This window comes from Dioscorea cayenensis, chromosome 10 (genome assembly GCF_009730915.1).
Source record: "Dioscorea cayenensis subsp. rotundata cultivar TDr96_F1 chromosome 10, TDr96_F1_v2_PseudoChromosome.rev07_lg8_w22 25.fasta, whole genome shotgun sequence".
Classification (NCBI taxonomy): Eukaryota; Viridiplantae; Streptophyta; class Magnoliopsida; order Dioscoreales; family Dioscoreaceae; genus Dioscorea; species Dioscorea cayenensis.
Genome location: NC_052480.1, coordinates 13,560,816 through 13,586,037, shown reverse-complemented (window position 1 = coordinate 13,586,037; position 25,222 = coordinate 13,560,816). Strand labels below are relative to the sequence as shown.

The following is a 25,222-nucleotide window of genomic DNA, read 5'->3' as shown; positions in this document are numbered from 1 at the left end:
TTTTTGTTTTTCAAACACAAAATCCCGTTTTCAATTGAAGTTACGTATTTGGAAGCGGATGGCGCGAGTCCCGAGCGTTGGAGAAGCCCCATCGAGGAGGATCATCGATCTATCTCGGGTGTCGATGAAAGTCGTCAATTTATTGCAGCAGCGTGTTCATTTTCACCGGGTGCGATCATACCGGCACTAAAAGCACGGATCCCATCGAACTCCGAAGTTAAGCGTGCTTGGGCGAGGCAGTAGTACTAGGATGGGTGACCTCTGAGGAAGTCCTCGTGTTGCACCCCATCTCCATTTTGCTCCATCGTTTCCCGTGTTGTTTTTCACAATATTCTTACTACTTTACAATAATAATAATAATAATAATAAAATTTTTATTATTATTATCAAAAAAATAAAACTCCGACTCTTGTTTCTGCGGGTCCTCCTATCGTTTTTGTTTTCAAACACAAAATCCGTTTTTCAATTGAAGTTACGTGTTGGAGGCGGATGGCGCGGGTCCCCGGCGTTGGAGAAGCCCCATCGGGAGGATCATCGATCTATCTCGGGAATTGTCGATGAAAGTCGTCAATTTATTGCAGCAGCGTGTTCATTTTTCACGGGTGCGATCATACCGGCACTAAAAGCAGCGGATCCCATCGAACTCCGAAGTTAAGCGTGCTTGGGCGAGAGTAGTACTAGGATGGGTGACCTCACAGGGAAGTCCTCGTGTTGCACCCCATCTCCATTTTTGCTCCATCGTTTCCCGTGTTTGTTTTTCTCAATATTCTTACTACTTTACAATAATAATAATAATAATAATAATAAATTTTTATTATTATTATCAAAAAAATAAAACTCCGACTCTTGTTTTTGCGGGTCCTCCTATCGTTGTTTTCAAACACAAAAATCCCGTTTTCAATTGAAGTTACGTGTTGGAAGCGGATGGCGCGGGTCCCCGGCGTTGGAGAAGCCCCATCGGGGAGGATCATCGATCTATCTCGGAATTGTCGATGAAAGTCGTCAATTTATTGCAGCGCGTGTTCATTTTCACGGGTGCGATCATACCGGCACTAAAGCGCCGGGATCCCATCGAACTCCGAAGTTAAGCGTGCTTGGGCGAGAGTAGTACTAGGATGGGTGACCTCTGAGGAAGTCCTCGTGTTGCACCCCATCTCCATTTTTGCTCCATCGTTTCCCGTGTTTGTTTTTCTCAATATTCTTACTACTTTACATATAATAATAATAATAATAATAATAATAATAAATTTTATTATTATTATCAAAAAAATAAAACTCCGACTCTTGTTTTGCGGGTCCTCCTATCGTTTTTTGTTTTTCAAACACAAAATCCGTTTTTCAATTGAAGTTACGTGTTGGAAGCGGATGGCGCGGAGTCCCCGGCGTTGGAGAAGCCCCATCGGGAGGATCATCGATCTATCTCGGGAATTGTCGATGAAAGTCGTCAATTTATTGCAGCGCGTGTTCATTTTTCACAGGGTGCGATCATACCGGCACTAAAAGCACCGGATCCCATCGAACTCCGAAGTTAAGCGTGCTTGGGCGAGAGTAGTACTAGGATGGGTGACCTCTGAGGAAGTCCTCGTGTTGCACCCCATCTCCATTTTTGCTCCATCGTTTCCCGTGTTGTTTTTCTCAATATTCTTACTACTTTACAATAATAATAATAATAATAATAATAAAAATTTTTATTATTATTATCAAAAAAATAAAACTCCGACTCTTGTTTTTGCGGGTCCTCCTATCGTTTTTGTTTTCAAACACAAAATCCGTTTTTCAATTGAAGTTACGTGTTTGGAAGCGGATGGCGCGGGTCCCCGGCGTTGGAGAAAGCCCCATCGGGAGGATCATCGATCTATCTCGGGAATTGTCGATGAAAGTCGTCAATTTATTGCAGCAGCGTGTTCATTTTCACAGGGTGCGATCATACCGGCACTAAAGCACCGGATCCCATCGAACTCCGAAGTTAAGCGTGCTTGGGCGAGAGTAGTACTAGGATGGGTGACCTCACAGGGAAGTCCTCGTGTTGCACCCCATCTCCATTTTTGCTCCATCGTTTCCCGTATTTGTTTTTTTCTCAATATTCTTACTACTTTACAATAATAATAATAATAATAATAATAAAATTTTTATTATTATTATCAAAAAAATAAAAACTCCGACTCTTGTTTTGCGGGTCCTCCTATCGTTTTTTTGTTTTCAAACACAAAAATCCGTTTTTCAATTGAAGTTACGTATGTTGGAAGCGGATGGCGCGGGTCCCCGGCGTTGGAGAAAGCCCCATCGGGGAGGATCATCGATCTATCTCGGGAATTGTCGATGAAAGTCGTCAATTTATTGCAGCAGCGTGTTCATTTTCACGGGTGCGATCATACCGGCACTAAAAGCACGGATCCCATCGAACTCCGAAGTTAAGCGTGCTTGGGCGAGAGTAGTACTAGGATGGGTGACCTCCTGGGAAGTCCTCGTGTTGCACCCCATCTCCATTTTGCTCCATCGTTTCCCGTGTTGTTTTTCTCAATATTCTTACTACTTTACAATAATAATAATAATAATAATAATAAATTTTATTATTATTATCAAAAAAATAAAACTCCGACTCTTGTTTTGCGGGTCCTCCTATCGTTTTTGTTTTCAAACACAAAATCCGTTTTTCAATTGAAGTTACGTATGTTGGAAGCGGATGGCGCGGGTCCCCGGCGTTGGAGAAAGCCCCATCGGGGAGGATCATCGATCTATCTCGGGAATTGTCGATGAAAGTCGTCGATTTATTGCAGCAGCGTGTTCATTTTCACCGGGTGCGATCATACCGGCACTAAAAGCACGGATCCCATCGAACTCCGAAGTTAAGCGTGCTTGGGCGAGAGTAGTACTAGGATGGGTGACCTCACAGGGAAGTCCTCGTGTTGCACCCCATCTCCATTTTTGCTCCATCGTTTCCCGTGTTTGTTTTTTTCACAATATTCTTACTACTTTACAATAATAATAATAATAATAATAATAAAATTTTTATTATTATTATCAAAAAAATAAAACTCCGACTCTTGTTTTTGCGGGTCCTCCTATCGTTTTTTGTTTTCAAACACAAAAATCCCGTTTTTCAATTGAAGTTACGTATGTTGGAAGCGGATGGCGCGGGTCCCCGGCGTTGGAGAAGCCCCATCGGGGAGGATCGTCGATCTATCTCGGGAATTGTCGATGAAAGTCGTCGATTTATTGCAGCGCGTGTTCATTTTCACCGAGTGCGATCATACCGGCACTAAAAGCACGGATCCCATCGAACTCCGAAGTTAAGCGTGCTTGGGCGAGAGTAGTACTAGGATGGGTGACCTCACAGGGAAGTCCTCGTGTTGCACCCCATCTCCATGCTCCATCGTTTCCCGTGTTGTTTTTCACAATATTCTTACTACTTTACAATAATAATAATAATAATAATAATAAATTTTTTATTATTATTATCAAAAAAATAAAAACTCCGACTCTTGTTTTTGCGGGTCCTCCTATCGTTTTTTTGTTTTCAAACACAAAAATCCCGTTTTTCAATTGAAGTTACGTGTTGGAAGCGGATGGCGCGGGTCCCCGGCGTTGGAGAAGCCCCATCGGGAGGATCATCGATCTATCTCGGGAATTGTCGATGAAAGTCGTCAATTTATTGCAGCGCGTGTTCATTTTCACAGGGATGCGATCATACCGGCACTAAAGCGCGGATCCCATCGAACTCCGAGTTAAGCGTGCTTGGGCGAGAGTAGTACTAGGATGGGTGACCTCACAGGAAGTCCTCGTGTTGCACCCCATCTCCATTTTTGCTCCATCGTTTCCCGTGTTGTTTTTTTCTCAATATTCTTACTACTTTACAATAATAATAATAATAATAATAATAAAATTTTATTATTATTATCAAAAAAATAAAAACTCCCGACTCTTGTTTTTGCGGGTCCTCCTATCGTTTTTTTTTGTTTTCAAACACAAAAATCCCGTTTTTCAATTGAAGTTACGTATGTTGGAAGCGGATGGCGCGGGTCCCCGGCGTTGGAGAAGCCCCATCGGGGAGGATCATCGATCTATCTCGGGAATTGTCGATGAAAGTCGTCAATTTATTGCAGCAGCGTGTTCATTTTCACAGGGTGCGATCATACCGGCACTAAAGCACGGATCCCATCGAACTCCGAAGTTAAGCGTGCTTGGGCGAGAGTAGTACTAGGATGGGTGACCTCTGAGGAAGTCCTCGTGTTGCACCCCATCTCCATTTTTGCTCCATCGTTTCCCGTGTTTGTTTTTCTCAATATTCTTACTACTTTACAATAATAATAATAATAATAATAATAATAAAAATTTTTATTATTATTATCAAAAAAATAAAACTCCGACTCTTGTTTTGCGGGTCCTCCTATCGTTTTTTTTTGTTTTTCAAACACAAAATCCCGTTTTCAATTGAAGTTCTGTGTTGGAAGCGGATGGCGCGGGTCCCCGGCGTTGGAGAAGCCCCATCGGGAGGATCGTCGATCTATCTCGGGAATTGTCGATGAAGTCGTCAATTTATTGCAGCAGCGTGTTCATTTTTCACCGGGTGCGATCATACCGGCACTAAAAGCACGGATCCCATCGAACTCCGAAGTTAAGCGTGCTTGGGCGAGAGTAGTACTAGGATGGGTGACCTCACAGGAAGTCCTCGTGTTGCACCCCATCTCCATTTTTGCTCCATCGTTTCCCGTATTTGTTTTTTTCTCAATATTCTTACTACTTTACAATAATAATAATAATAATAATAAATTTTATTATTATTATCAAAAAAATAAAAACTCCGACTCTTGTTTTTGCGGGTCCTCCTATCGTTTTTTTGTTTTCAAACACAAAATCCGTTTTTCAATTGAAGTTACGTATGTTGGAAGCGGATGGCGCGGGTCCCCGAGCGTTGGAGAAGCCCCATCGGGGAGGATCGTCGATCTATCTCGGGATTGTCGATGAAGTCGTCAATTTATTGCAGCAGCGTGTTCATTTTTCACAGGGTGCGATCATACCGGCACTAAAAGCAGCGGATCCCATCGAACTCCGAAGTTAAGCGTGCTTGGGCGAGAGTAGTACTAGGATGGGTGACCTCTGAGGAAGTCCTCGTGTTGCACCCCATCTCCATTTTTGCTCCATCGTTTCCCGTATTTGTTTTTTCACAATATTCTTACTACTTTACAATAATAATAATAATAATAATAATAAATTTTATTATTATTATCAAAAAATAAAACTCCCGACTCTTGTTTTTGCGGGTCCTCCTATCGTTTTTTTGTTTTCAAACACAAAAATCCGTTTTTCAATTGAAGTTACGTATGTTGGAAGCGGATGGCGCGGGTCCCCGGCGTTGGAGAAGCCCCATCGGGAGGATCATCGATCTATCTCGGGAATTGTCGATGAAGTCGTCGATTTATTTGCAGCGCGTGTTCATTTTCACGGGTGCGATCATACCCGGCACTAAAAGCACGGATCCCATCGAACTCCGAAGTTAAGCGTGCTTGGGCGAGAGTAGTACTAGGATGGGTGACCTCACAGGGAAGTCCTCGTGTTGCACCCCATCTCCATTTTTGCTCCATCGTTTCCCGTGTTTGTTTTTCACAATATTCTTACTACTTTACAATAATAATAATAATAATAATAATAAATTTTTATTATTATTATCAAAAAAATAAAAACTCCGACTCTTGTTTTTGCGGGTCCTCCTATCGTTTTTGTTTTCAAACACAAAATCCCGTTTTTCAATTGAAGTTACGTGTTGGAAGCGGATGGCGCGGGTCCCCGGCGTTGGAGAAAGCCCCATCGGGAGGATCATCGATCTATCTCGGGAATTGTCGATGAAAGTCGTCAATTTATTGCAGCAGCGTGTTCATTTTCACAGGGTGCGATCATACCGGCACTAAAAGCACCGGGATCCCATCGAACTCCGAAGTTAAGCGTGCTTGGGCGAGAGTAGTACTAGGATGGGTGACCTCTGAGGAAGTCCTCGTGTTGCACCCCATCTCCATTTTGCTCCATCGTTTCCCGTATTTGTTTTTTTCTCAATATTCTTACTACTTTACAATAATAATAATAATAATAATAATAAAATTTTTATTATTATTATCAAAAAAATAAAACTCCCGACTCTTGTTTTTGCGGGTCCTCCTATCGTTTTTGTTTTTCAAACACAAAAATCCGTTTTTCAATTGAAGTTACGTGTTTGGAGCGGATGGCGCGGGTCCCCGGCGTTGGAGAAGCCCCATCGGGGAGGATCATCGATCTATCTCGGGATTGTCGATGAAAGTCGTCAATTTATTGCAGCGCGTGTTCATTTTCACAGGGTGCGATCATACCGGCACTAAAGCACGGATCCCATCGAACTCCGAAGTTAAGCGTGCTTGGGCGAGAGTAGTACTAGGATGGGTGACCTCACAGGAAGTCCTCGTGTTGCACCCCATCTCCATTTTTGCTCCATCGTTTCCCGTGTTTGTTTTTCACAATATTCTTACTACTTTACAATAATAATAATAATAATAATAATAAAATTTTTATTATTATTATCAAAAAAATAAAACTCCGACTCTTGTTTTGCGGGTCCTCCTATCGTTTTTGTTTTCAAACACAAAAATCCCGTTTTTCAATTGAAGTTACGTGTTGGAAGCGGATGGCGCGGGTCCCCGGCGTTGGAGAAAGCCCCATCGGGGAGGATCATCGATCTATCTCGGGAATTGTCGATGAAGTCGTCAATTTATTTGCAGCAGCGTGTTCATTTTCACAGGGTGCGATCATACCGGCACTAAAGCACCGGATCCCATCGAACTCCGAAGTTAAGCGTGCTTGGGCGAGAGTAGTACTAGGATGGGTGACCTCACAGGAAGTCCTCGTGTTGCACCCCATCTCCATTTTTGCTCCATCGTTTCCCGTGTTGTTTTTTTCACAATATTCTTACTACTTTACAATAATAATAATAATAATAATAATAAATTTTATTATTATTATCAAAAAAATAAAACTCCGACTCTTGTTTTTGCGGGTCCTCCTATCGTTTTTTTGTTTTCAAACACAAAATCCCGTTTTTCAATTGAAGTTACGTATGTTGGAAGCGGATGGCGCGGGTCCCCGGCGTTGGAGAAGCCCCATCGGGAGGATCATCGATCTATCTCGGGAATTGTCGATGAAGTCGTCAATTTATTGCAGCAGCGTGTTCATTTTTCACAGGGTGCGATCATACCCGGCACTAAAAGCACGGATCCCATCGAACTCCGAAGTTAAGCGTGCTTGGGCGAGAGTAGTACTAGGATGGGTGACCTCTCAGGAAGTCCTCGTGTTGCACCCCATCTCCATTTTTGCTCCATCGTTTCCCGTGTTTGTTTTTCACAATATTCTTACTACTTTACAATAATAATAATAATAATAATAATAAAATTTTATTATTATTATCAAAAAAATAAAACTCCGACTCTTGTTTTTGCGGGTCCTCCTATCGTTTTTTGTTTTTCAAACACAAAATCCGTTTTTCAATTGAAGTTACGTGTTTGGAAGCGGATGGCGCGGGTCCCGGCGTTGGAGAAGCCCCATCGGGGAGGATCATCGATCTATCTCGGAGTGTCGATGAAAGTCGTCAATTTATTGCAGCAGCGTGTTCATTTTCACAGGGTGCGATCATACCGACACTAAAAGCACGGATCCCATCGAACTCCGAAGTTAAGCGTGCTTGGGCGAGAGTAGTACTAGGATGGGTGACCTCACAGGAAGTCCTCGTGTTGCACCCCATCTCCATTTTTGCTCCATCGTTTCCCGTATTTGTTTTTCTCAATATTCTTACTACTTTACAATAATAATAATAATAATAATAATAATAAAATTTTTATTATTATTATCAAAAAAATAAAACTCCGACTCTTGTTTTTGCGGGTCCTCCCTATCGTTTTTGTTTTTCAAACACAAAAATCCCGTTTTCAATTGAAGTTACGTGTTTGGAAGCGGATGGCGCGGGTCCCCGGCGTTGGAGAAGCCCCATCGGGGAGGATCATCGATCTATCTCGGGAATTGTCGATGAAGTCGTCAATTTATTGCAGCAGCGTGTTCATTTTTCACAGGGTGCGATCATACCGGCACTAAAAGCACGGATCCCATCGAACTCCGAAGTTAAGCGTGCTTGGGCGAGAGTAGTACTAGGATGGGTGACCTCACGGGAAGTCCTCGTGTTGCACCCCATCTCCATTTTGCTCCATCGTTTCCCGTGTTGTTTTTTTCTCAATATTCTTACTACTTTACAATAATAATAATAATAATAATAATAAATTTTATTATTATTATCAAAAAAATAAAAACTCCGACTCTTGTTTTTGCGGGTCCTCCTATCGTTTTTTTTGTTTTCAAACACAAAATCCCGTTTTTCAATTGAAGTTACGTATGTTGGAAGCGGATGGCGCGGGTCCCGGCGTTGGAGAAGCCCCATCGGGGAGGATCATCGATCTATCTCGGGAATTGTCGATGAAAGTCGTCAATTTATTTGCAGCAGCGTGTTCATTTTCACAGGGTGCGATCATACCGGCACTAAAGCGCGGATCCCATCGAACTCCGAAGTTAAGCGTGCTTGGGCGAGAGTAGTACTAGGATGGGTGACCTCACGGGAAGTCCTCGTGTTGCACCCCATCTCCATTTTTGCTCCATCGTTTCCCGTGTTTGTTTTTTTCTCAATATTCTTACTACTTTACAATAATAATAATAATAATAATAATAAAAATTTTTATTATTATTATCAAAAAAATAAAACTCCGACTCTTGTTTTCGCGGGTCCTCCTATCGTTTTTTTGTTTTCAAACACAAAAATCCCGTTTTTCAATTGAAGTTACGTATGTTGGAAGCGGATGGCGCGGGTCCCGGCGTTGGAGAAGCCCCATCGGGGAGGATCATCGATCTATCTCGGGAATTGTCGATGAAAGTCGTCAATTTATTGCAGCAGCGTGTTCATTTTCACAGGGTGCGATCATACCGGCACTAAAAGCACGGGATCCCATCGAACTCGAAGTTAAGCGTGCTTGGGCGAGAGTAGTACTAGGATGGGTGACCTCACAGGGAAGTCCTCGTGTTGCACCCCATCTCCATTTTTGCTCCATCGTTTCCCGTATTTGTTTTTTCACAATATTCTTACTACTTTACAATAATAATAATAATAATAATAATAATAATAAATTTTATTATTATTATCAAAAAAATAAAACTCCGACTCTTGTTTTTGCGGGTCCTCCTATCGTTTTTTTTGTTTTCAAACACAAAATCCCGTTTTTCAATTGAAGTTACGTATGTTGGAAGCGGATGGCGCGGGTCCCGGCGTTGGAGAAGCCCCATCGGGGAGGATCATCGATCTATCTCGGGAATTGTCGATGAAAGTCGTCAATTTATTGCAGCGCGTGTTCATTTTCACGGGGTGCGATCATACCGGCACTAAAAGCACGGATCCCATCGAACTCCGAAGTTAAGCGTGCTTGGGCGAGAGTAGTACTAGGATGGGTGACCTCACAGGGAAGTCCTCGTGTTGCACCCCATCTCCATTTTTGCTCCATCGTTTCCCGTGTTTGTTTTTCTCAATATTCTTACTACTTTACAATAATAATAATAATAATAATAATAATAAATTTTTATTATTATTATCAAAAAAATAAAAACTCCGACTCTTGTTTCGCGGGTCCTCCTATCGTTTTTTTGTTTTCAAACACAAAATCCCGTTTTCAATTGAAGTTCTGTGTTGGAAGCGGATGGCGCGGGTCCCCGACGTTGGAGAAGCCCCATCAGGAGGATCATCGATCTATCTCGGGAATTGTCGATGAAAGTCGTCAATTTATTGCAGCGCGTGTTCATTTTTCACCGAGATGCGATCATACCGGCACTAAAAGCACCGGATCCCATCGAACTCCGAAGTTAAGCGTGCTTGGGCGAGAGTAGTACTAGGATGGGTGACCTCACAGGGAAGTCCTCGTGTTGCACCCCATCTCCATTTTTGCTCCATCGTTTCCCGTATTTGTTTTTCTCAATATTCTTACTACTTTACAATAATAATAATAATAATAATAATAAATTTTTATTATTATTATCAAAAAAATAAAACTCCCGACTCTTGTTTTTGCGGGTCCTCCTATCGTTTTTGTTTTCAAACACAAAAATCCCGTTTTCAATTGAAGTTATGTGTTGGAAGCGGATGGCGCGGGTCCCCGACGTTGGAGAAGCCCCATCAGGAGGATCATCGATCTATCTCGGGAATTGTCGATGAAAGTCGTCAATTTATTTGCAGCAGCGTGTTCATTTTCACCGGGTGCGATCATACCGGCACTAAAAGCACGGATCCCATCGAACTCGAAGTTAAGCGTGCTTGGGCGAGAGTAGTACTAGGATGGGTGACCTCCTGAGAAGTCCTCGTGTTGCACCCCATCTCCATTTTTGCTCCATCGTTTCCCGTATTTGTTTTTTCTCAATATTCTTACTACTTTACAATAATAATAATAATAATAATAATAAATTTTATTATTATTATCAAAAAAATAAAACTCCGACTCTTGTTTTCGCGGGTCCTCCTATCGTTTTTTTGTTTTCAAACACAAAATCCCGTTTTTCAATTGAAGTTACGTGTTGGAAGCGGATGGCGCGGAGTCCCCGGCGTTGGAGAAAGCCCCATCGGGAGGATCATCGATCTATCTCGGGATTGTCGATGAAAGTCGTCAATTTATTGCAGCAGCGTGTTCATTTTCACAGGGTGCGATCATACCGGCACTAAAAGCACCGGATCCCATCGGAACTCCGAAGTTAAGCGTGCTTGGGCGAGAGTAGTACTAGGATGGGTGACCTCACAGGAAGTCCTCGTGTTGCACCCCATCTCCATTTTTGCTCCATCGTTTCCCGTGTTGTTTTTTTCTCAATATTCTTACTACTTTACAATAATAATAATAATAATAATAATAATAAATTTTATTATTATTATCAAAAAATAAAACTCCCGACTCTTGTTTTGCGGGTCCTCCTATCGTTTTTTTGTTTTCAAACACAAAATCCCGTTTTCAATTGAAGTTCTGTGTTGGAAGCGGATGGCGCGGGTCCCCGGCGTTGGAGAAGCCCCATCGGGAGGATCGTCGATCTATCTCGGGAATTGTCGATGAAAGTCGTCAATTTATTTCAGCAGCGTGTTCATTTTTCACCGGGTGCGATCATACCGGCACTAAAGCGCGGATCCCATCGAACTCCGAAGTTAAGCGTGCTTGGGCGAGAGTAGTACTAGGATGGGTGACCTCACGGGAAGTCCTCGTGTTGCACCCCATCTCCATTTTTGCTCCATCGTTTCCCGTATTTGTTTTTTTCTCAATATTCTTACTACTTTACAATAATAATAATAATAATAATAATAATAAATTTTTATTATTATTATCAAAAAAATAAAACTCCGACTCTTGTTTTTGCGGGTCCTCCTATCGTTTTTTTGTTTTCAAACACAAAATCCCGTTTTTCAATTGAAGTTACGTATGTTGGAAGCGGATGGCGCGGAGTCCCGGCGTTGGAGAAAGCCCCATCGGGGAGGATCGTCGATCTATCTCGGGAATTGTCGATGAAAGTCGTCAATTTATTGCAGCGCGTGTTCATTTTCACAGGGTGCGATCATACCGGCACTAAAAGCACGGATCCCATCGAACTCCGAAGTTAAGCGTGCTTGGGCGAGAGTAGTACTAGGATGGGTGACCTCACAGGGAAGTCCTCGTGTTGCACCCCATCTCCATTTTTGCTCCATCGTTTCCCGTGTTGTTTTTCTCAATATTCTTACTACTTTACAATAATAATAATAATAATAATAATAAAATTTTTATTATTATTATCAAAAAAATAAAACTCCGACTCTTGTTTTGCGGGTCCTCCTATCGTTTTTTTTGTTTTCAAACACAAAATCCGTTTTTCAATTGAAGTTACGTATTTGGAAGCGGATGGCGCGGGTCCCCGGCGTTGGAGAAGCCCCATCGGGAGGATCATCGATCTATCTCGGGAATTGTCGATGAAAGTCGTCAATTTATTGCAGCAGCGTGTTCATTTTTCACGGGTGCGATCATACCGGCACTAAAGCACGGATCCCATCGAACTCCGAAGTTAAGCGTGCTTGGGCGAGAGTAGTACTAGGATGGGTGACCTCACAGGGAAGTCCTCGTGTTGCACCCCATCTCCATTTTTGCTCCATCGTTTCCCGTGTTTGTTTTTCACAATATTCTTACTACTTTACAATAATAATAATAATAATAATAATAATAAATTTTTATTATTATTATCAAAAAAATAAAACTCCCGACTCTTGTTTTTTGCGGGTCCTCCTATCGTTTTTGTTTTCAAACACAAAAATCCCGTTTTTCAATTGAAGTTACGTGTTGGAAGCGGATGGCGCGGGTCCCCGGCGTTGGAGAAGCCCCATCGGGGAGGATCATCGATCTATCTCGGGAATTGTCGATGAAAGTCGTCAATTTATTGCAGCAGCGTGTTCATTTTCACCGGGTGCGATCATACCCGAGCACTAAAGCACGGGATCCCATCGAACTCCGAAGTTAAGCGTGCTTGGGCGAGAGTAGTACTAGGATGGGTGACCTCACAGGGAAGTCCTCGTGTTGCACCCCATCTCCATTTTTGCTCCATCGTTTCCCGTGTTTGTTTTTTCACAATATTCTTACTACTTTACAATAATAATAATAATAATAATAATAAATTTTTATTATTATTATCAAAAAAATAAAACTCCGACTCTTGTTTTTGCGGGTCCTCCTATCGTTTTTGTTTTTCAAACACAAAAATCCCGTTTTTCAATTGAAGTTACGTGTTGGAGCGGATGGCGCGGGTCCCCGGCGTTGGAGAAGCCCCATCGGGAGGATCATCGATCTATCTCGGGTGTCGATGAAAGTTGTCAATTTATTGCAGCAGCGTGTTCATTTTCACAGGGTGCGATCATACCAGCACTAAAGCACCGGATCCCATCAGAACTCCGAAGTTAAGCGTGCTTGGGCGAGAGTAGTACTAGGATGGGTGACCTCCTGGGAAGTCCTCGTGTTGCACCCCATCTCCATTTTTTTTTTGCTCCATCGTTTCCCGTATTTGTTTTTTCACAATATTCTTACTACTTTACAATAATAATAATAATAATAATAATAATAAATTTTATTATTATTATCAAAAAATAAAACTCCCGACTCTTGTTTTGCGGGTCCTCCTATCGTTTTTGTTTTTCAAACACAAAATCCGTTTTCAATTGAAGTTACGTGTTTGGAAGCGGATGGCGCGGGTCCCCGGCGTTGGAGAAGCCCCATCGGGAGGATCATCGATCTATCTCGGGAATTGTCGATGAAGTCGTCAATTTATTTGCAGCGTGTTCATTTTCACCGGGTGCGATCATACCAGCACTAAAGCACCGGATCCCATCAGAACTCCGAAGTTAAGCGTGCTTGGGCGAGAGTAGTACTAGGATGGGCCCAAGTGCCCATCATAGATTTATGTAATATTAATATAATAAATATATAGGTCTATATACATTGGATGACCCATTAATTTATGCGTTTATTATATTGTACTATATAATCATATGCACACTCTTCTTTTTTATTCGATGTGGCACTAAACGTTTTACATATAGTACACTTACATTATTGACATTGCACCTTAAGACCTTTGGTAATACAGTTCTGCTATGATATACTATTTTAATCAAATTTTAGTCTTAAAAGATATATGTCAAATGGTAAGCGGCGTTTCATGTAATATGATAAGTTGAATCTTCACATCTTACCATTGGGCTATTTACCATTCAACACAGCAACCTCACTCACATCTTACTGTTGTCAAAAACAATTCATTAATTTTTGAATCCAATTTCTTTATTTACTTTATTTTTTAAACTTTTTTACAATAATTCACCGTTCTTGCGTTAGCTTATTTGAATAGCCACAGAAGATTGTCTTAAGTAATTAAAGATTATAAACTAGTGCCATTTAACTCCGATAATTTTTTCTCATATTTTTGAACCGCAAATTAAACCTTGGCGTTTTGGATTGATGATTTTCACAATCTAGCATTTTCCTTGACCTTTCTTTGTAAACAATCAACTTCAACAATTTTTCCCAATATGTTAGATAGGCCAATGCTATCTATCTATAATAGAATGTGTCTATATATGACTTGGGTTAACTTCTTTTGCATTGAGATTTCATCGATCAAAATAACTTCAATAATGTCAATGTTCAGCTTCATGCAAAACTGATGAAACAGTGCCTTCTTACTGTTTAGTGACAACCACCTCTCTCTACAGTTAATAAACACTTTCTATCAATTATAAATCTTTTCACAAGTGATTTACTGGTATATGGATTCATGTTAAACCCTTCACAAATAATAAAAGTTCAAATTTTGGATAAAGGCATATTTTTAGGAGTATAAGTAGTGGTTGTGTGTGAGTGGTCCCAAAGTCAATATGTGAGTGGGCTTTGCTTGGCCCAATTTGCTTCCCCAAAGCTTATGCACGCCTTTACCTTTCTTAACGATGTAACCGCTCATCTTGATAATAAAAAAAAATAAAAAAAAATAAAATAAATAATAATAATAATAATAATAATAATAATAATAATAATACCTTTAAGCTGAAGACAAGCCATGATTTTCTGAAACTATTTTTTTAAAAATGTGTTCACAACCATGTCTTTCAATTTCGGTTTTTATTTTCAATGCAAGACAAAATAAAAATTGTGCTCTAAGCAAGTCCTTAAAATGTCCTCAAATAAGAGATCTATTCTTAATCTAGGTTGGAAGATTTTTTACACATATCTCATCGTTGAAACCATTTTAATATGGTTTTCACAGTCACATATATGAGATATCATGATATTGACACGGTATAATTAACTTAATGAAGCCATAAAGAAAGAATGTCTTACAACCAAAGGTCGAATGTTTCTCTTTGCATTACTAATTGCATGACACTTCGCTTTTTATTAACTCTTTGGAGAGGGTTGTCTTGTTTTACAACTACGGGTTATGACAATTATCGGAGTGGAGCAAAAAGAAGGGGTTAGAATGGAGATGAGGATCTTACACAAATAGACTACTTAAAGCTAATGCATAGTTAAAATAATTATATATATTTAATTTAAAATTAATACATAATTAACATAAATTAAATTATGTTTTCATTATAATTTAATACCTAATTTAAAAAATTAATTGTATTTTTACTAACCATTTAATGCACAGTTAAAAGAAAAATCCAATTATATTTTATTAAAAATGTAAAAGACAATTATGTTTTTATTGATAATTTAATTGATAATTACAAAAACAATAATTATTCACTCAGAAAATTTTATTATGTAATTACTATAAATATAATTATAATCATAAAAACATAAAGATGCCCGTGAGAATATGTTGGATATGGGAGTTCTGTAGTTGGTGGATATCCAAAATTCTCTTAAACAAAAAAGTTTTATAACTTTTTTTAATAATAAAATCCCACTCCCACATCAACTTGGAAGTGGGAACGTATATTCTCATACAATTTTATTCCTACTTACCTAAGAGCACCTTTGAGTTTATTAACTGTCTATGTATGGGTTATGTGAAAAGAAAAGCATGTGAATTGATTGTGGTCTATAGCCTTTACCATTTGGTTAGAACCATTTAGCTTCTTCCATCCAAAAATTATCATAAGCTCACAAATTGATGGACTTATTATTTTTCATGAGCTTTCTAAAAGAAAAAATTCTTCATTTATATATATATATATATATATACATGATGAGTGTATTTTATATAGATATTTAATATATCTTATTGCACTTGTCTTTTCATATTTATTAATTATATATTGATGCTATTTTGGGTATGTGTGCTTCATTGTGCAAACAATTAGATCCTGGAACGAAAACAACAAGTTTGGATCAATTTCGGTACGAAACAGACCTGGAATACACATTTAGGCCAAGCACGGTTGGGAAGTACGCCCATGCTTCCGGCCGTGCAATTTGCAGCACTTAAAAAAATTCAGCTCAACTGAGAAAACACACCCATGATTGGAAGTAAGGGCAGGAAGCAAGGACGTGCTGATGGGCGTGCCATTTTACAGGAATTCTCAAGACTTAGTAAGCACGGTCTCCTTGCCCCTAGCACCATCGTGCTCTTGAAGCACTACAGTAAACACGGGCGTGCTTACGCTTGTGCACTTTACAGGTTGAGCTACAGTATGTCGAAAACAAGCTACAATACATCCTGAGAATAGCACCGTTAAGAGCACGGCCGTTCTTACATCGAGAATTGTGTTTTTAATCCCAAAGTTAGGTTTTAGAGCGATCTTCTTCCTTTATTTGGGAGAAAAGGGTTAGGCCAGACTTGGTCATCATCTAGGGCTGGATCTGGACTGAGAGATCATTGTGGGAATGGAGGAATGCTGACAAGATCATCATTGGAAGCTCTCCGATAAGGATTGTGAAGCAACAAGGGAGTTTATGGATTTCATTTCATAGTTTTTCTATTTTCCTTGTATGCATTGTAGAACAATGACGGGCTAACTGTTATTTGGTGGCTCGGGTTATGAACCTCCATTTATTTATGTATTGAATTTATTGCTTTGATAGTGGAGTTTTCTTATGATTTCCATTTTGTTTATCTTGGGTTGCAAAACTCTTGTGTTGATTGCCTTGATATGCATGTTATGAAACTCAGCGTGGGAATTGCCATTAGTTGCGTTAAAAAAACTTGATGGGCATTTTCCCCCTACTTGTAATTGCAATCTTGATAGCATGTTAACCATAGTTGCACATTGGCCGTCTACATGATGATTGAGAAATCTATCTATCTAAGCACACATTAGGGAAGGGGTTGAGTCCGCTCCTAGAGATAGGTCATACGCTATTAAACTCTCAGTTAGGGGTCTACCCGTGGTCCAAGGAGATGTACCGTGTAACCAGTGTTTAAGTCAATACATTTGTTGAGGGAGTAACCCAGGGGGCTGTCCTTCCCACTGATTTCTCTATTCATCCAAACCCTGTCTCTCTCTCTTTCTCTCTTTTTCTTTTTCTTGTTTATTAGTTTTATTCAGATTTAAGACTCAACCCAATCTTTGAACTAGCTAGATACTAATAATCCAACAAGTATCGAGAGCTATACAAATCCCTGAGGATTCGACTGCCAGATTCCTTCGGCCGGGTACATTTTACTACTAATATCACCCTTGCACTTGCGATTACGCAAGGGGTGTATCAATATATATATATATATAATTTGTCTCTCTTTTTTTACTTTTTAAATTTTCACACGCATATTAAAAAAAATTTCAAAAATACATAATTATAACAAAACATAATAAATATGTTAATAAACAATATTAACATTCTAAAAGCATTCATAACCTCTCCAAAAAAATAGTAGGGGACATTTCATCACAACACGATTTGGTGACTATAACCTGACTTCTGTGTTACCATATGTTAGGAACTACCGAAGTCACATTTTCTAGATTATAACTTTCATCATCCAACCACAAGAAATCGTTATTGATGTCATACTTCCTTAACCAAACACATGAAAGTGGAGACCTCCAACTAAATCTTCGAACTTGACAAAAGTGCCATTTCTAGACTTCCATTACTTAGGCCATCCACTTTCTAACAAAACACACACCCTAAGTATCACACTCTCTAAAATAAGCATATTTCAAATAAAAAAAAGAGCTTTGAGTTCATGTTTTTAAAATTATTCTATTTTGCTTTTATCTAACCTAACATCTTCTCTTTCTCTTGCTATTTCAATAAGTACTCCATGTCAAGTTCTTCAATTTCAGCTCTTGGTTATTTATTCTCATCATTAAAAGTGCACAAATTCATAATGCACTTCGACAATATATTTCAAAAGCTCTTCTCCAGTGTTGCAATTCTCAATGATTTACCAACAAATCCATTAAGAAAAGAGCTTCAATTGATGAACAATTGAATTACAAATCAAAATCAAGGGATCCAAGGCCTTAAAACCTTGGATATCTCCTCCAATTCTAATGAATAAAGACATAAGAGAGAAGAGAAGATTTGTAGGCGAAGAAGAATTAAGCTACAATCACTCATTAAGTTCTCTCTCTCGAGATCTCTTCCTTCTATACCCTTACTCCCTCTAAGCACTAGCTCAATAGTCACCCTTACCCTCTTTGTACCTCATCATTCCCTAGCTTAATAGACATCGATATTTTCTTTGCCACCTCTGCCACTCCTTTTGTAATTATAGTTGAATTCCCCCTTTTATTCCTTCATTTACATGCAATAGACTTAACTAACATGGGCAACTTATGTAATTTGCCATATGTTTGTACCCAGATTTAACTAACATGGGCAATTTATGTAAATGTAACATTCTCCTCCCATTATTCTTAAGAATAATCTATGTCGTAAGGATTCTAAAAGTAGTATTGAGGAAATTTCTTTTGAAAATCCTTATAAAATTCCTATGTTGCTTCCTCCCTAGTGACATTAGACCAATATACTAGTACCTTAACTACAACTATGTTGAATTTTTAAACAAATTGTCTATCCAAAATAGTAATTTTCTTTTGTAATAACTCATTTGACTCAACAAACTCTAGTAAGCTAGCAGATACCACCTTATCACCAATTTTCCTTTCAAGCTGTGAAATATTTTTTGCATTCTCTTGCAAACTAATTTTGTAAGCCACTTTGCTAACCCACACTTCTATTTTATATGGACTATAGTTATGGTTATGCTTTTGTGGTACTGATGATTACACATATGGTTGAACTTAATATTGTTAGATGTATGTTAGATGTATGTACATATGTATGTATATATGTATAATTGTTGCTGGGTATACTTGTATCATTGTCTTCTATATGTACCTAAGGTCTTACTTGTTTCATCAATTCATTGAATGAGAATCTATTCTTCTCTATCTTCTATCTTCTATCATGGTCTTAGATTAGGTTAGACTTCTCCGGCCATTTTCTCCAGCCAACTTCTCCTTTTCTTTCAGCCATCCTCTTCGGTGCTCTTCTTCCGGCCAACCTTCGTTGGTCATCTTCCACATCCATCCTCATCTACCTTCTCTTTCCTTCTTCATTCATTCATTCAAAAAAATAGTTCCACCACATCATCTTCATTCATTCATCTTCCCCGGCCACCTTCAAGCTTCCATCACCTCATCTCCTGCTACCGGTCATCCACGACATCACCAGCCCATCACCTTCACCACATTCAAGCCCCCTGCCATCATCATTCCGGCCACAGGCCCCTGACCATCCTATCACTATCACCACAACCACCATCATCATCATCCCCGGCTAAACACCATCATCATCATCCCTGCCACCCTCATCCCCGGCTAAACACCATCCTCATTATCCCCATCACCATCATGGCCATCATCATCACCACACTAAATACCAGCCCCCATGACCTAACCACCCGGCCACCCCATCACTATTACCACAGCCACCACCATCATCATCATCATCATCACTATTACCACAGCCCCCATGACCTAACCACCCGGCCACCCCATCACTATGACCCAACTACCCGGCAGGCCATCACCTCTACCACTGCTAGTTAGTCACCATCACCCAAGACCCATTGCATTCTCACATGTGACTTCTTGCCTGGCCAAACAAAGACATGAGTGATGTTACTGTTAGCTTGTGAACTTTTGTTTTGTAAAACAAAAACATTAATATTGATATTGAATTTAAAAAAAATGGAATATTGACTCAGTGGTCCCCGTAATCTTCACCATTCAAATGTGGTGCTTGATGGCACCAACTACATTCCTTGGCGACTCACTATCAAGCAGATTCTCGATGATGGTCATGTTCTTCGCCAGGTTGATGGTACCTGTACTGCTCCTACTGCCCCTTCTTTTCCTAACACCATCACCTCTTCAGAGGCTTCTGCTTTTCTCACAGCATTTGAGTAGCTGCTTGAAAAGTGGCTGTTGAGGAATCTATGACCAAGATGATGATTTGTTAGATTACTGATCTTCCCACTGCTCGTGAGATGTGGGAATATCTTTAGCGTCGCTACTTTGGTTCCCGTCAAGCCTAGCTCTGCACTCTATACCAAACCCTCAGCAGTTTCCAGTAGGGTGAGGACACAGTCAACCAGTTCTACAGTCAGTATTGTGCCCTATGGCATCAGATTAATGCTCTTACCCCTCCGTATTGTGATGTTCATGCTGCCTAAATTCTAACCTGTTATGAGTCTTACTCTCGTCGTTGTAGTTATGATGAGGCATGGCATATGTATGAGTTTATTATGCATCTCTGCCTTGAGTTTGAGCCTACTTGGGCTTAGTTACTTCATGCTCCGTCAGCTTATTATTTGGATGAGGCCTTCACTTTTGTTTGTGCTAAGTAAACCAACCTCTGAGCTTCCTTCACACGAGGGTAGTGCTCTTGCTATCTCATCTTCCTTTTGTCTCTTCGACTTCCTCATCTACTCGACCTCCAGCTTCCTCTACTGTCTCATCCTGGCTGAAACATACTGTAATTTGTCAATACTGTGGCATACTTGCTCACCAGCGTGATTGCCGGAAGAAGCAGCATGGACTTCCGCGTACTACTTCCTATGGTAGTTCTGCACCGGCTCCACCTCTTCTTCCACTACCTCACTCCCCCCAGGCACATTCTGTACAAGCATATCCTTCTCCACCGTCTACTACTCCATCTTATCCTGCTCCGCTGTTTGCTCCCGATCAGTAGTTATTGGCGATGTTTCGACAGTTCTAGCAGTCCCATTTAGCAGACTCCAATGGACATGAACGGTCGGCTCAGATTCCTCCTTCTACTTTAGGTAGTTCTTGTCCTCTCAGATTACTCCTGATCCCACTCATTTGCATCATTCCAACCCACCATTACATATTACTTGTGTTTGCACTATTGGTGGAACATTTGGTGGCACATTCCTTCCTATTTTATCATCTAGTCATCTTTCCTCCAATGCCTTCCCTGTACCTTTTGTCTCCCATGTTCCTTGTTTATCCATGAACCTTATGGTTGTTAGTCAGCTTACTAATTATGACTATCAGGTTATTTTTGACCGTACATCGTATCATGTGCAGGATCACAATGGGACGGTGATTGGAGCTGGCAGCCGCCATAGTGGAGTCTATATGTTGGATACCCTTTACCTCTCATCTTTATCTAGGCCAATTCATCAATGTCATGCTTCAATTTTGTCTCATCATATGTGGCATCATCATCTTGGTCATTTGTGTCCATCTTATCTGTCATCTCTTGTTCGTCTTGGCATCTTAGGAGCTGTCTCTCCTTCCTCTGATGTTGTTTGTGTTGGTTGTAAGCTTGGCAAATAGCTATAGCGTCCTAATCCTATGAGTGTATCTTAGACCACTTCTCCTTTTGAGTTTATTCATTCTGATGTTTGGGGTCCTGCTCCCTTTGTTTCTAAAGGAGGTAACCATTATTATGTTATTTTTATTGATGACTACACTCGCTGCACTTGGATCTATTTTATGCATCATCGTAGTAAGTTATTGTTAGTCTATGGATCTTTTATAACTATGGTTCACACCCATTTCGCTGCCTCGGTCAAGAACTTTCGATCTGACTCCAGTGGTGAATACACTTCCTAGGTCTTTCGTGCCTTTTGTCTTCTGAGGGCACCTTGCCTCAGTTATCTTGTCCTGGGGCTTATCCTCAGAATGGGGTCGCTGAATACAAGCATTGTCATATTTTAGAGACAACTCGTGCTCTTCTTCTTGGTGCTTTTCTCCCTCCTCATTTCTGGGCTAATGCTATTAGTATCGCTATTTATCTAATTAACCTTCAACCTTCATCTCATCTTCTTGGTCCCAGCCCGGATGAGTGTCTTCATGGGACACCTCCTCGCTATGATCATCTTCGTGTTTTTGGTTGTTGCTGTTTTGTTTTGGTTGCACCTCGGTAGCAAACCAAGCTCACCGCCCAGTCTGTTTCCTATGTCTTTCAAGGATATAGTATTGAGCATAAAGGTTGTCGTTGCTATGATCCTGTCATTCATCGCATACGTATCTCTTGTGATGTCATGTTTGATAAGGCCACCCCCTTTTATGCTTCTCCTTCTTCTACTGAGTCACCCGCTTCCTCGGTTCCTTTATCTTTCCTTTTCCCTACAAATTCTCCTGAGGATGCTTCCCCTGTACCTTCCTCTCCTTTGTTACTTGCTTCTCCAGAATTTATTAGTCACTCCTTTCTTGATCTTCTTTCTCCTTTATCTGTTGAGTCTCCTATCGTGTCTCCCCTTCTTCTTCACTTCCTCCTGCTCATCCTCCCATTCGTTTATTTTACTATCGTCAGGATCCCACAATGACTCCACCTGGGCAGGTCCTCTTTGACTCCTCTCCTACTACTGATCCATCTCATGAGGTATCCTCTCATTTTTACTCTTTAGGTGAAAGCTCCATCTTAGATCCCCCTGTTCATCATGCTTCTTCTAGCACCAGTGTCTCAAATGTCTTTGAGAAAGGTACCTACAAGGAAGCGATTTGATCCCCTAAGTGGTGAACTGCCATAGTCCCTCTTCCTATTCATGCCATTCCTATCACTTGTCACTGGATCTACCAGGTGAAGACCCGTTCTGATGGGTCTCTTGAGCTTTATAAAGCTCGTCTTGTTGCTCGCGGTTTTTAGCAAGAGTATGGCCATGACTATAAGGAGACTTTTGCCCCGTGGCTAACATACACATTGTGCGTACATTAGTTGGTGTCGTGGCTGTTCGTAGGTGGGTTCTTCATCAGCTTGATGTGAAGAACTCCTTTCTTCATGGGGACCTTAAGGAGGAGGTCTACATGACTCCTCCCCTTGGCCTTCAGGTCCCTTTGGGGTTTATTTGTCATCTTTGTCGTGCTCTCTATGGTCTCAAACATGCCCCATGTGCCTAGTTTGAGAGGTTCAGCACAGTTGTTAAGGCTACTTGGTTTACTCCAAGCATACATGATCCTGCAGTCTTCATTCATTCTTCACCTTGTGGCCGGGCCATCCTTCTTCTTTATGTAAATGATGTGATCCATACTGGTGATGATTCTGCTTACATTACCTTTGTGAAGTAGAAACTGTGTGAGACTTTCTTGATGACTGATCTCGGTCCGCTTCGTTATTTTCTGGGTATCGAGATCACATCTCATCCTGATGACTATCGTCTATCTCAGCAGCATTACACTCTAGATCTACTTACTCGCTCTAGTTTAACAGATACCCGTACTGATGTTATACCGATGGAGTTACATTTGCAGCTTCATGCTTCTGATTGGATTCCCTTATCAGATCCTTCTCGCTATCGGCATCTTGTTGGTAGGTTGGTATATTTGGCCGTTACACGTCCTGACAAGTCTCATGCTGTGCACATTCTTAGTTAGTTTGTTGTGGCCTCCACTTCTGTTCATTATGGGCATCTTCTTCCAGTGTTGTGATATCTTCGAGGCACTGCCTCATGTGGTCTATTCTACGCTTACTAATCCACACTTTAGCTACATGCCTATTCTAATGCTACTTGGGCGAGCTCTCCTAATGATTAGGTCTCTATCACTAGCTACTGTATTTTTCTTGGATCTTCACTTGTTGTTTGGAAGACAAAGAAACAACAAACTATTGCCAAGTCCAGTGCTGAGGCTGAGGTTCATGCCTTAGCTTCTACAGTACAAGAGGTGCTTTGGATTAGTTAGATTCTGCAGGATTTTGGTGTACCGCTTTTTTCCCCTATTGCTTTTCACTGCAATAATATGTGATCCCTTCAAATTAGTACTGATTTTTAAGTCAGGCATGAGCTGACCAAACACATTGGTGTGGATGCACACTTCACTCGCTGTCATGTATGTGCCCATACAGTGTCACTTCATTATCTTCCTGCAAAGGTACAGGTGGCTGATTTTTTTTACTAAGGTACAGACACGTGATCAACATCTACTCATGTTATCTAAACTGAAGATGCATGATCCGCCTAGAGTTTGAGGGGGGGGGGTGTTAGATGTATGTTAGATGTATGTACATATGTATGTATATATGTACAATTATTGTTGGGTATACTTGTATCATTGTCTTCTATATGTACCTAAGGTTATCGTTGTCTTCTATATGTACCTAAGGTCTTACTTGTTTCATCAATTCATTGAATGAGAATATATTCTTCTCTATCTTCTATCTTCTATCTTCTATCAAATATATACCATATATCCTACTTTAAACTCTCTATCTTATATTTTCTTTATCAACTAATTCCTTCATCCAGTTCCTAGCCTGGGATAAGTTTTTCTGAGTGACTTTAGAATATATTTCCTTGCTAGCAAGCTCCTGACAAGCACATCAAATTTAGTACATGAACTTTATTTGGAATATGCATTTGTGATCATTTCATATATACAATTTTATAGGGACACGCCTTAATTGAGGTATGATAACTTATACAATGCGACCATTATGCTAAGGATAACCATTTAACCCACTCCTGGTAATTTTCTCCAATCATACAATTGAGATAGTGCTCCAAACACTAGTTCATGGCTTTTGTTTGACCATCCATTTGTATATGATATGTCATTGAATGATTTACCTTTGCCCCCTACAATTTGAACACCTCATCCCAAAATTTTCTAACAAATATTGGATCTCTATCACTGGTTATAGACCATGAAATTCCATGTAGTCTGTATATATGATAGTAAAACATTTACACTATTTCCATAGCAGCATAAGGATAGGATAGTGCTAGGAAATGAGCATATTTACTCATTTTGTCAACAACAAGTATTATGGTGTTCTTCCGTTGTAATGCAGGTAGTTCTTCAACAAAATCCATGCTAATGTCCTCCCATACCCCTAGTGGTAAAGATAAATGTTGCAATGCATCTACATGCACCTGATTTTTTGCTTTGTTTCTTTGACAAACCTCACACTCACTGACATGTCTTCTTAATATCTCTTTTCATTCCTTTCCAATAAAAATAACAATTGGATTCTCTTCTTCGTAGCTTTTATTCTTGATTGTCCTCTAACAAAACTGCCATGAAACTCATTTCTTATCAACTACTTTAAATCTTGATCATTGCCGACTACTATCATGCCCTTTCTTTTGAGTTGACTTGTGACTAAGATTAGTGAGATTTGAAATTTTGGGCTTGTTGTAGGTCCTCAATTAAAAAAGAAATTTCTAAATCCTCTTTCCAACTCTTTTAAATTTTATTGCAAAG

At 40.1% G+C, this 25,222-nt stretch overlaps 27 non-coding genes and 4 pseudogenes across 27 annotated transcripts; all 31 read left to right on the top strand.

Annotated features, from left to right (window-relative positions):
* The first annotated feature begins 167 nt into the window (after nucleotides 1–167).
* LOC120271037 lies at nucleotides 168–287 on the top strand (annotated as a pseudogene).
* A 313-nt stretch (nucleotides 288–600) lies between these two features.
* LOC120271424 lies at nucleotides 601–720 on the top strand. Its single transcript, XR_005540031.1, has one exon. It is a non-coding gene; the product is annotated as a 5S ribosomal RNA (ribosomal RNA).
* A 313-nt stretch (nucleotides 721–1,033) lies between these two features.
* Nucleotides 1,034–1,152, top strand: LOC120271332. Its single transcript, XR_005539945.1, has one exon. It is a non-coding gene; the product is annotated as a 5S ribosomal RNA (ribosomal RNA).
* A 325-nt stretch (nucleotides 1,153–1,477) lies between these two features.
* LOC120271157 lies at nucleotides 1,478–1,596 on the top strand. Its single transcript, XR_005539780.1, has one exon. It is a non-coding gene; the product is annotated as a 5S ribosomal RNA (ribosomal RNA).
* Nucleotides 1,597–1,916: 320 nt separating this feature from the next.
* On the top strand, nucleotides 1,917–2,035 carry LOC120271133. Its single transcript, XR_005539778.1, has one exon. It is a non-coding gene; the product is annotated as a 5S ribosomal RNA (ribosomal RNA).
* A 326-nt stretch (nucleotides 2,036–2,361) lies between these two features.
* Nucleotides 2,362–2,479, top strand: LOC120271190. The gene has a single exon (XR_005539811.1). It is a non-coding gene; the product is annotated as a 5S ribosomal RNA (ribosomal RNA).
* A 317-nt stretch (nucleotides 2,480–2,796) lies between these two features.
* On the top strand, nucleotides 2,797–2,915 carry LOC120271012. Its single transcript, XR_005539754.1, has one exon. It is a non-coding gene; the product is annotated as a 5S ribosomal RNA (ribosomal RNA).
* A 325-nt stretch (nucleotides 2,916–3,240) lies between these two features.
* Nucleotides 3,241–3,359, top strand: LOC120271027. The gene has a single exon (XR_005539767.1). It is a non-coding gene; the product is annotated as a 5S ribosomal RNA (ribosomal RNA).
* A 318-nt stretch (nucleotides 3,360–3,677) lies between these two features.
* Nucleotides 3,678–3,793, top strand: LOC120271009. Its single transcript, XR_005539751.1, has one exon. It is a non-coding gene; the product is annotated as a 5S ribosomal RNA (ribosomal RNA).
* A 329-nt stretch (nucleotides 3,794–4,122) lies between these two features.
* LOC120271296 lies at nucleotides 4,123–4,239 on the top strand. The gene has a single exon (XR_005539913.1). It is a non-coding gene; the product is annotated as a 5S ribosomal RNA (ribosomal RNA).
* A 326-nt stretch (nucleotides 4,240–4,565) lies between these two features.
* On the top strand, nucleotides 4,566–4,683 carry LOC120271415. The gene has a single exon (XR_005540023.1). It is a non-coding gene; the product is annotated as a 5S ribosomal RNA (ribosomal RNA).
* A 321-nt stretch (nucleotides 4,684–5,004) lies between these two features.
* On the top strand, nucleotides 5,005–5,123 carry LOC120271379. Its single transcript, XR_005539990.1, has one exon. It is a non-coding gene; the product is annotated as a 5S ribosomal RNA (ribosomal RNA).
* Nucleotides 5,124–5,443: 320 nt separating this feature from the next.
* LOC120271034 lies at nucleotides 5,444–5,563 on the top strand (annotated as a pseudogene).
* A 320-nt stretch (nucleotides 5,564–5,883) lies between these two features.
* LOC120271418 lies at nucleotides 5,884–6,003 on the top strand. Its single transcript, XR_005540026.1, has one exon. It is a non-coding gene; the product is annotated as a 5S ribosomal RNA (ribosomal RNA).
* Nucleotides 6,004–6,324: 321 nt separating this feature from the next.
* LOC120271212 lies at nucleotides 6,325–6,441 on the top strand. The gene has a single exon (XR_005539833.1). It is a non-coding gene; the product is annotated as a 5S ribosomal RNA (ribosomal RNA).
* A 321-nt stretch (nucleotides 6,442–6,762) lies between these two features.
* LOC120271098 lies at nucleotides 6,763–6,880 on the top strand. The gene has a single exon (XR_005539774.1). It is a non-coding gene; the product is annotated as a 5S ribosomal RNA (ribosomal RNA).
* Nucleotides 6,881–7,202: 322 nt separating this feature from the next.
* On the top strand, nucleotides 7,203–7,321 carry LOC120271018. The gene has a single exon (XR_005539759.1). It is a non-coding gene; the product is annotated as a 5S ribosomal RNA (ribosomal RNA).
* A 318-nt stretch (nucleotides 7,322–7,639) lies between these two features.
* LOC120271013 lies at nucleotides 7,640–7,757 on the top strand. The gene has a single exon (XR_005539755.1). It is a non-coding gene; the product is annotated as a 5S ribosomal RNA (ribosomal RNA).
* A 326-nt stretch (nucleotides 7,758–8,083) lies between these two features.
* Nucleotides 8,084–8,201, top strand: LOC120271308. Its single transcript, XR_005539924.1, has one exon. It is a non-coding gene; the product is annotated as a 5S ribosomal RNA (ribosomal RNA).
* A 324-nt stretch (nucleotides 8,202–8,525) lies between these two features.
* LOC120271166 lies at nucleotides 8,526–8,642 on the top strand. Its single transcript, XR_005539789.1, has one exon. It is a non-coding gene; the product is annotated as a 5S ribosomal RNA (ribosomal RNA).
* Nucleotides 8,643–8,969: 327 nt separating this feature from the next.
* Nucleotides 8,970–9,088, top strand: LOC120271045 (annotated as a pseudogene).
* Nucleotides 9,089–9,416: 328 nt separating this feature from the next.
* On the top strand, nucleotides 9,417–9,535 carry LOC120271011. The gene has a single exon (XR_005539753.1). It is a non-coding gene; the product is annotated as a 5S ribosomal RNA (ribosomal RNA).
* Nucleotides 9,536–9,858: 323 nt separating this feature from the next.
* Nucleotides 9,859–9,978, top strand: LOC120271007. Its single transcript, XR_005539749.1, has one exon. It is a non-coding gene; the product is annotated as a 5S ribosomal RNA (ribosomal RNA).
* Nucleotides 9,979–10,298: 320 nt separating this feature from the next.
* Nucleotides 10,299–10,415, top strand: LOC120271015. Its single transcript, XR_005539757.1, has one exon. It is a non-coding gene; the product is annotated as a 5S ribosomal RNA (ribosomal RNA).
* A 321-nt stretch (nucleotides 10,416–10,736) lies between these two features.
* On the top strand, nucleotides 10,737–10,856 carry LOC120271109. Its single transcript, XR_005539775.1, has one exon. It is a non-coding gene; the product is annotated as a 5S ribosomal RNA (ribosomal RNA).
* Nucleotides 10,857–11,178: 322 nt separating this feature from the next.
* Nucleotides 11,179–11,295, top strand: LOC120271158. The gene has a single exon (XR_005539781.1). It is a non-coding gene; the product is annotated as a 5S ribosomal RNA (ribosomal RNA).
* A 328-nt stretch (nucleotides 11,296–11,623) lies between these two features.
* Nucleotides 11,624–11,742, top strand: LOC120271010. Its single transcript, XR_005539752.1, has one exon. It is a non-coding gene; the product is annotated as a 5S ribosomal RNA (ribosomal RNA).
* Nucleotides 11,743–12,062: 320 nt separating this feature from the next.
* On the top strand, nucleotides 12,063–12,180 carry LOC120271417. Its single transcript, XR_005540025.1, has one exon. It is a non-coding gene; the product is annotated as a 5S ribosomal RNA (ribosomal RNA).
* Nucleotides 12,181–12,505: 325 nt separating this feature from the next.
* On the top strand, nucleotides 12,506–12,626 carry LOC120270999. The gene has a single exon (XR_005539742.1). It is a non-coding gene; the product is annotated as a 5S ribosomal RNA (ribosomal RNA).
* A 317-nt stretch (nucleotides 12,627–12,943) lies between these two features.
* On the top strand, nucleotides 12,944–13,062 carry LOC120271419. Its single transcript, XR_005540027.1, has one exon. It is a non-coding gene; the product is annotated as a 5S ribosomal RNA (ribosomal RNA).
* Nucleotides 13,063–13,384: 322 nt separating this feature from the next.
* LOC120271152 lies at nucleotides 13,385–13,508 on the top strand (annotated as a pseudogene).
* The last annotated feature ends 11,714 nt before the right edge of the window (nucleotides 13,509–25,222 follow it).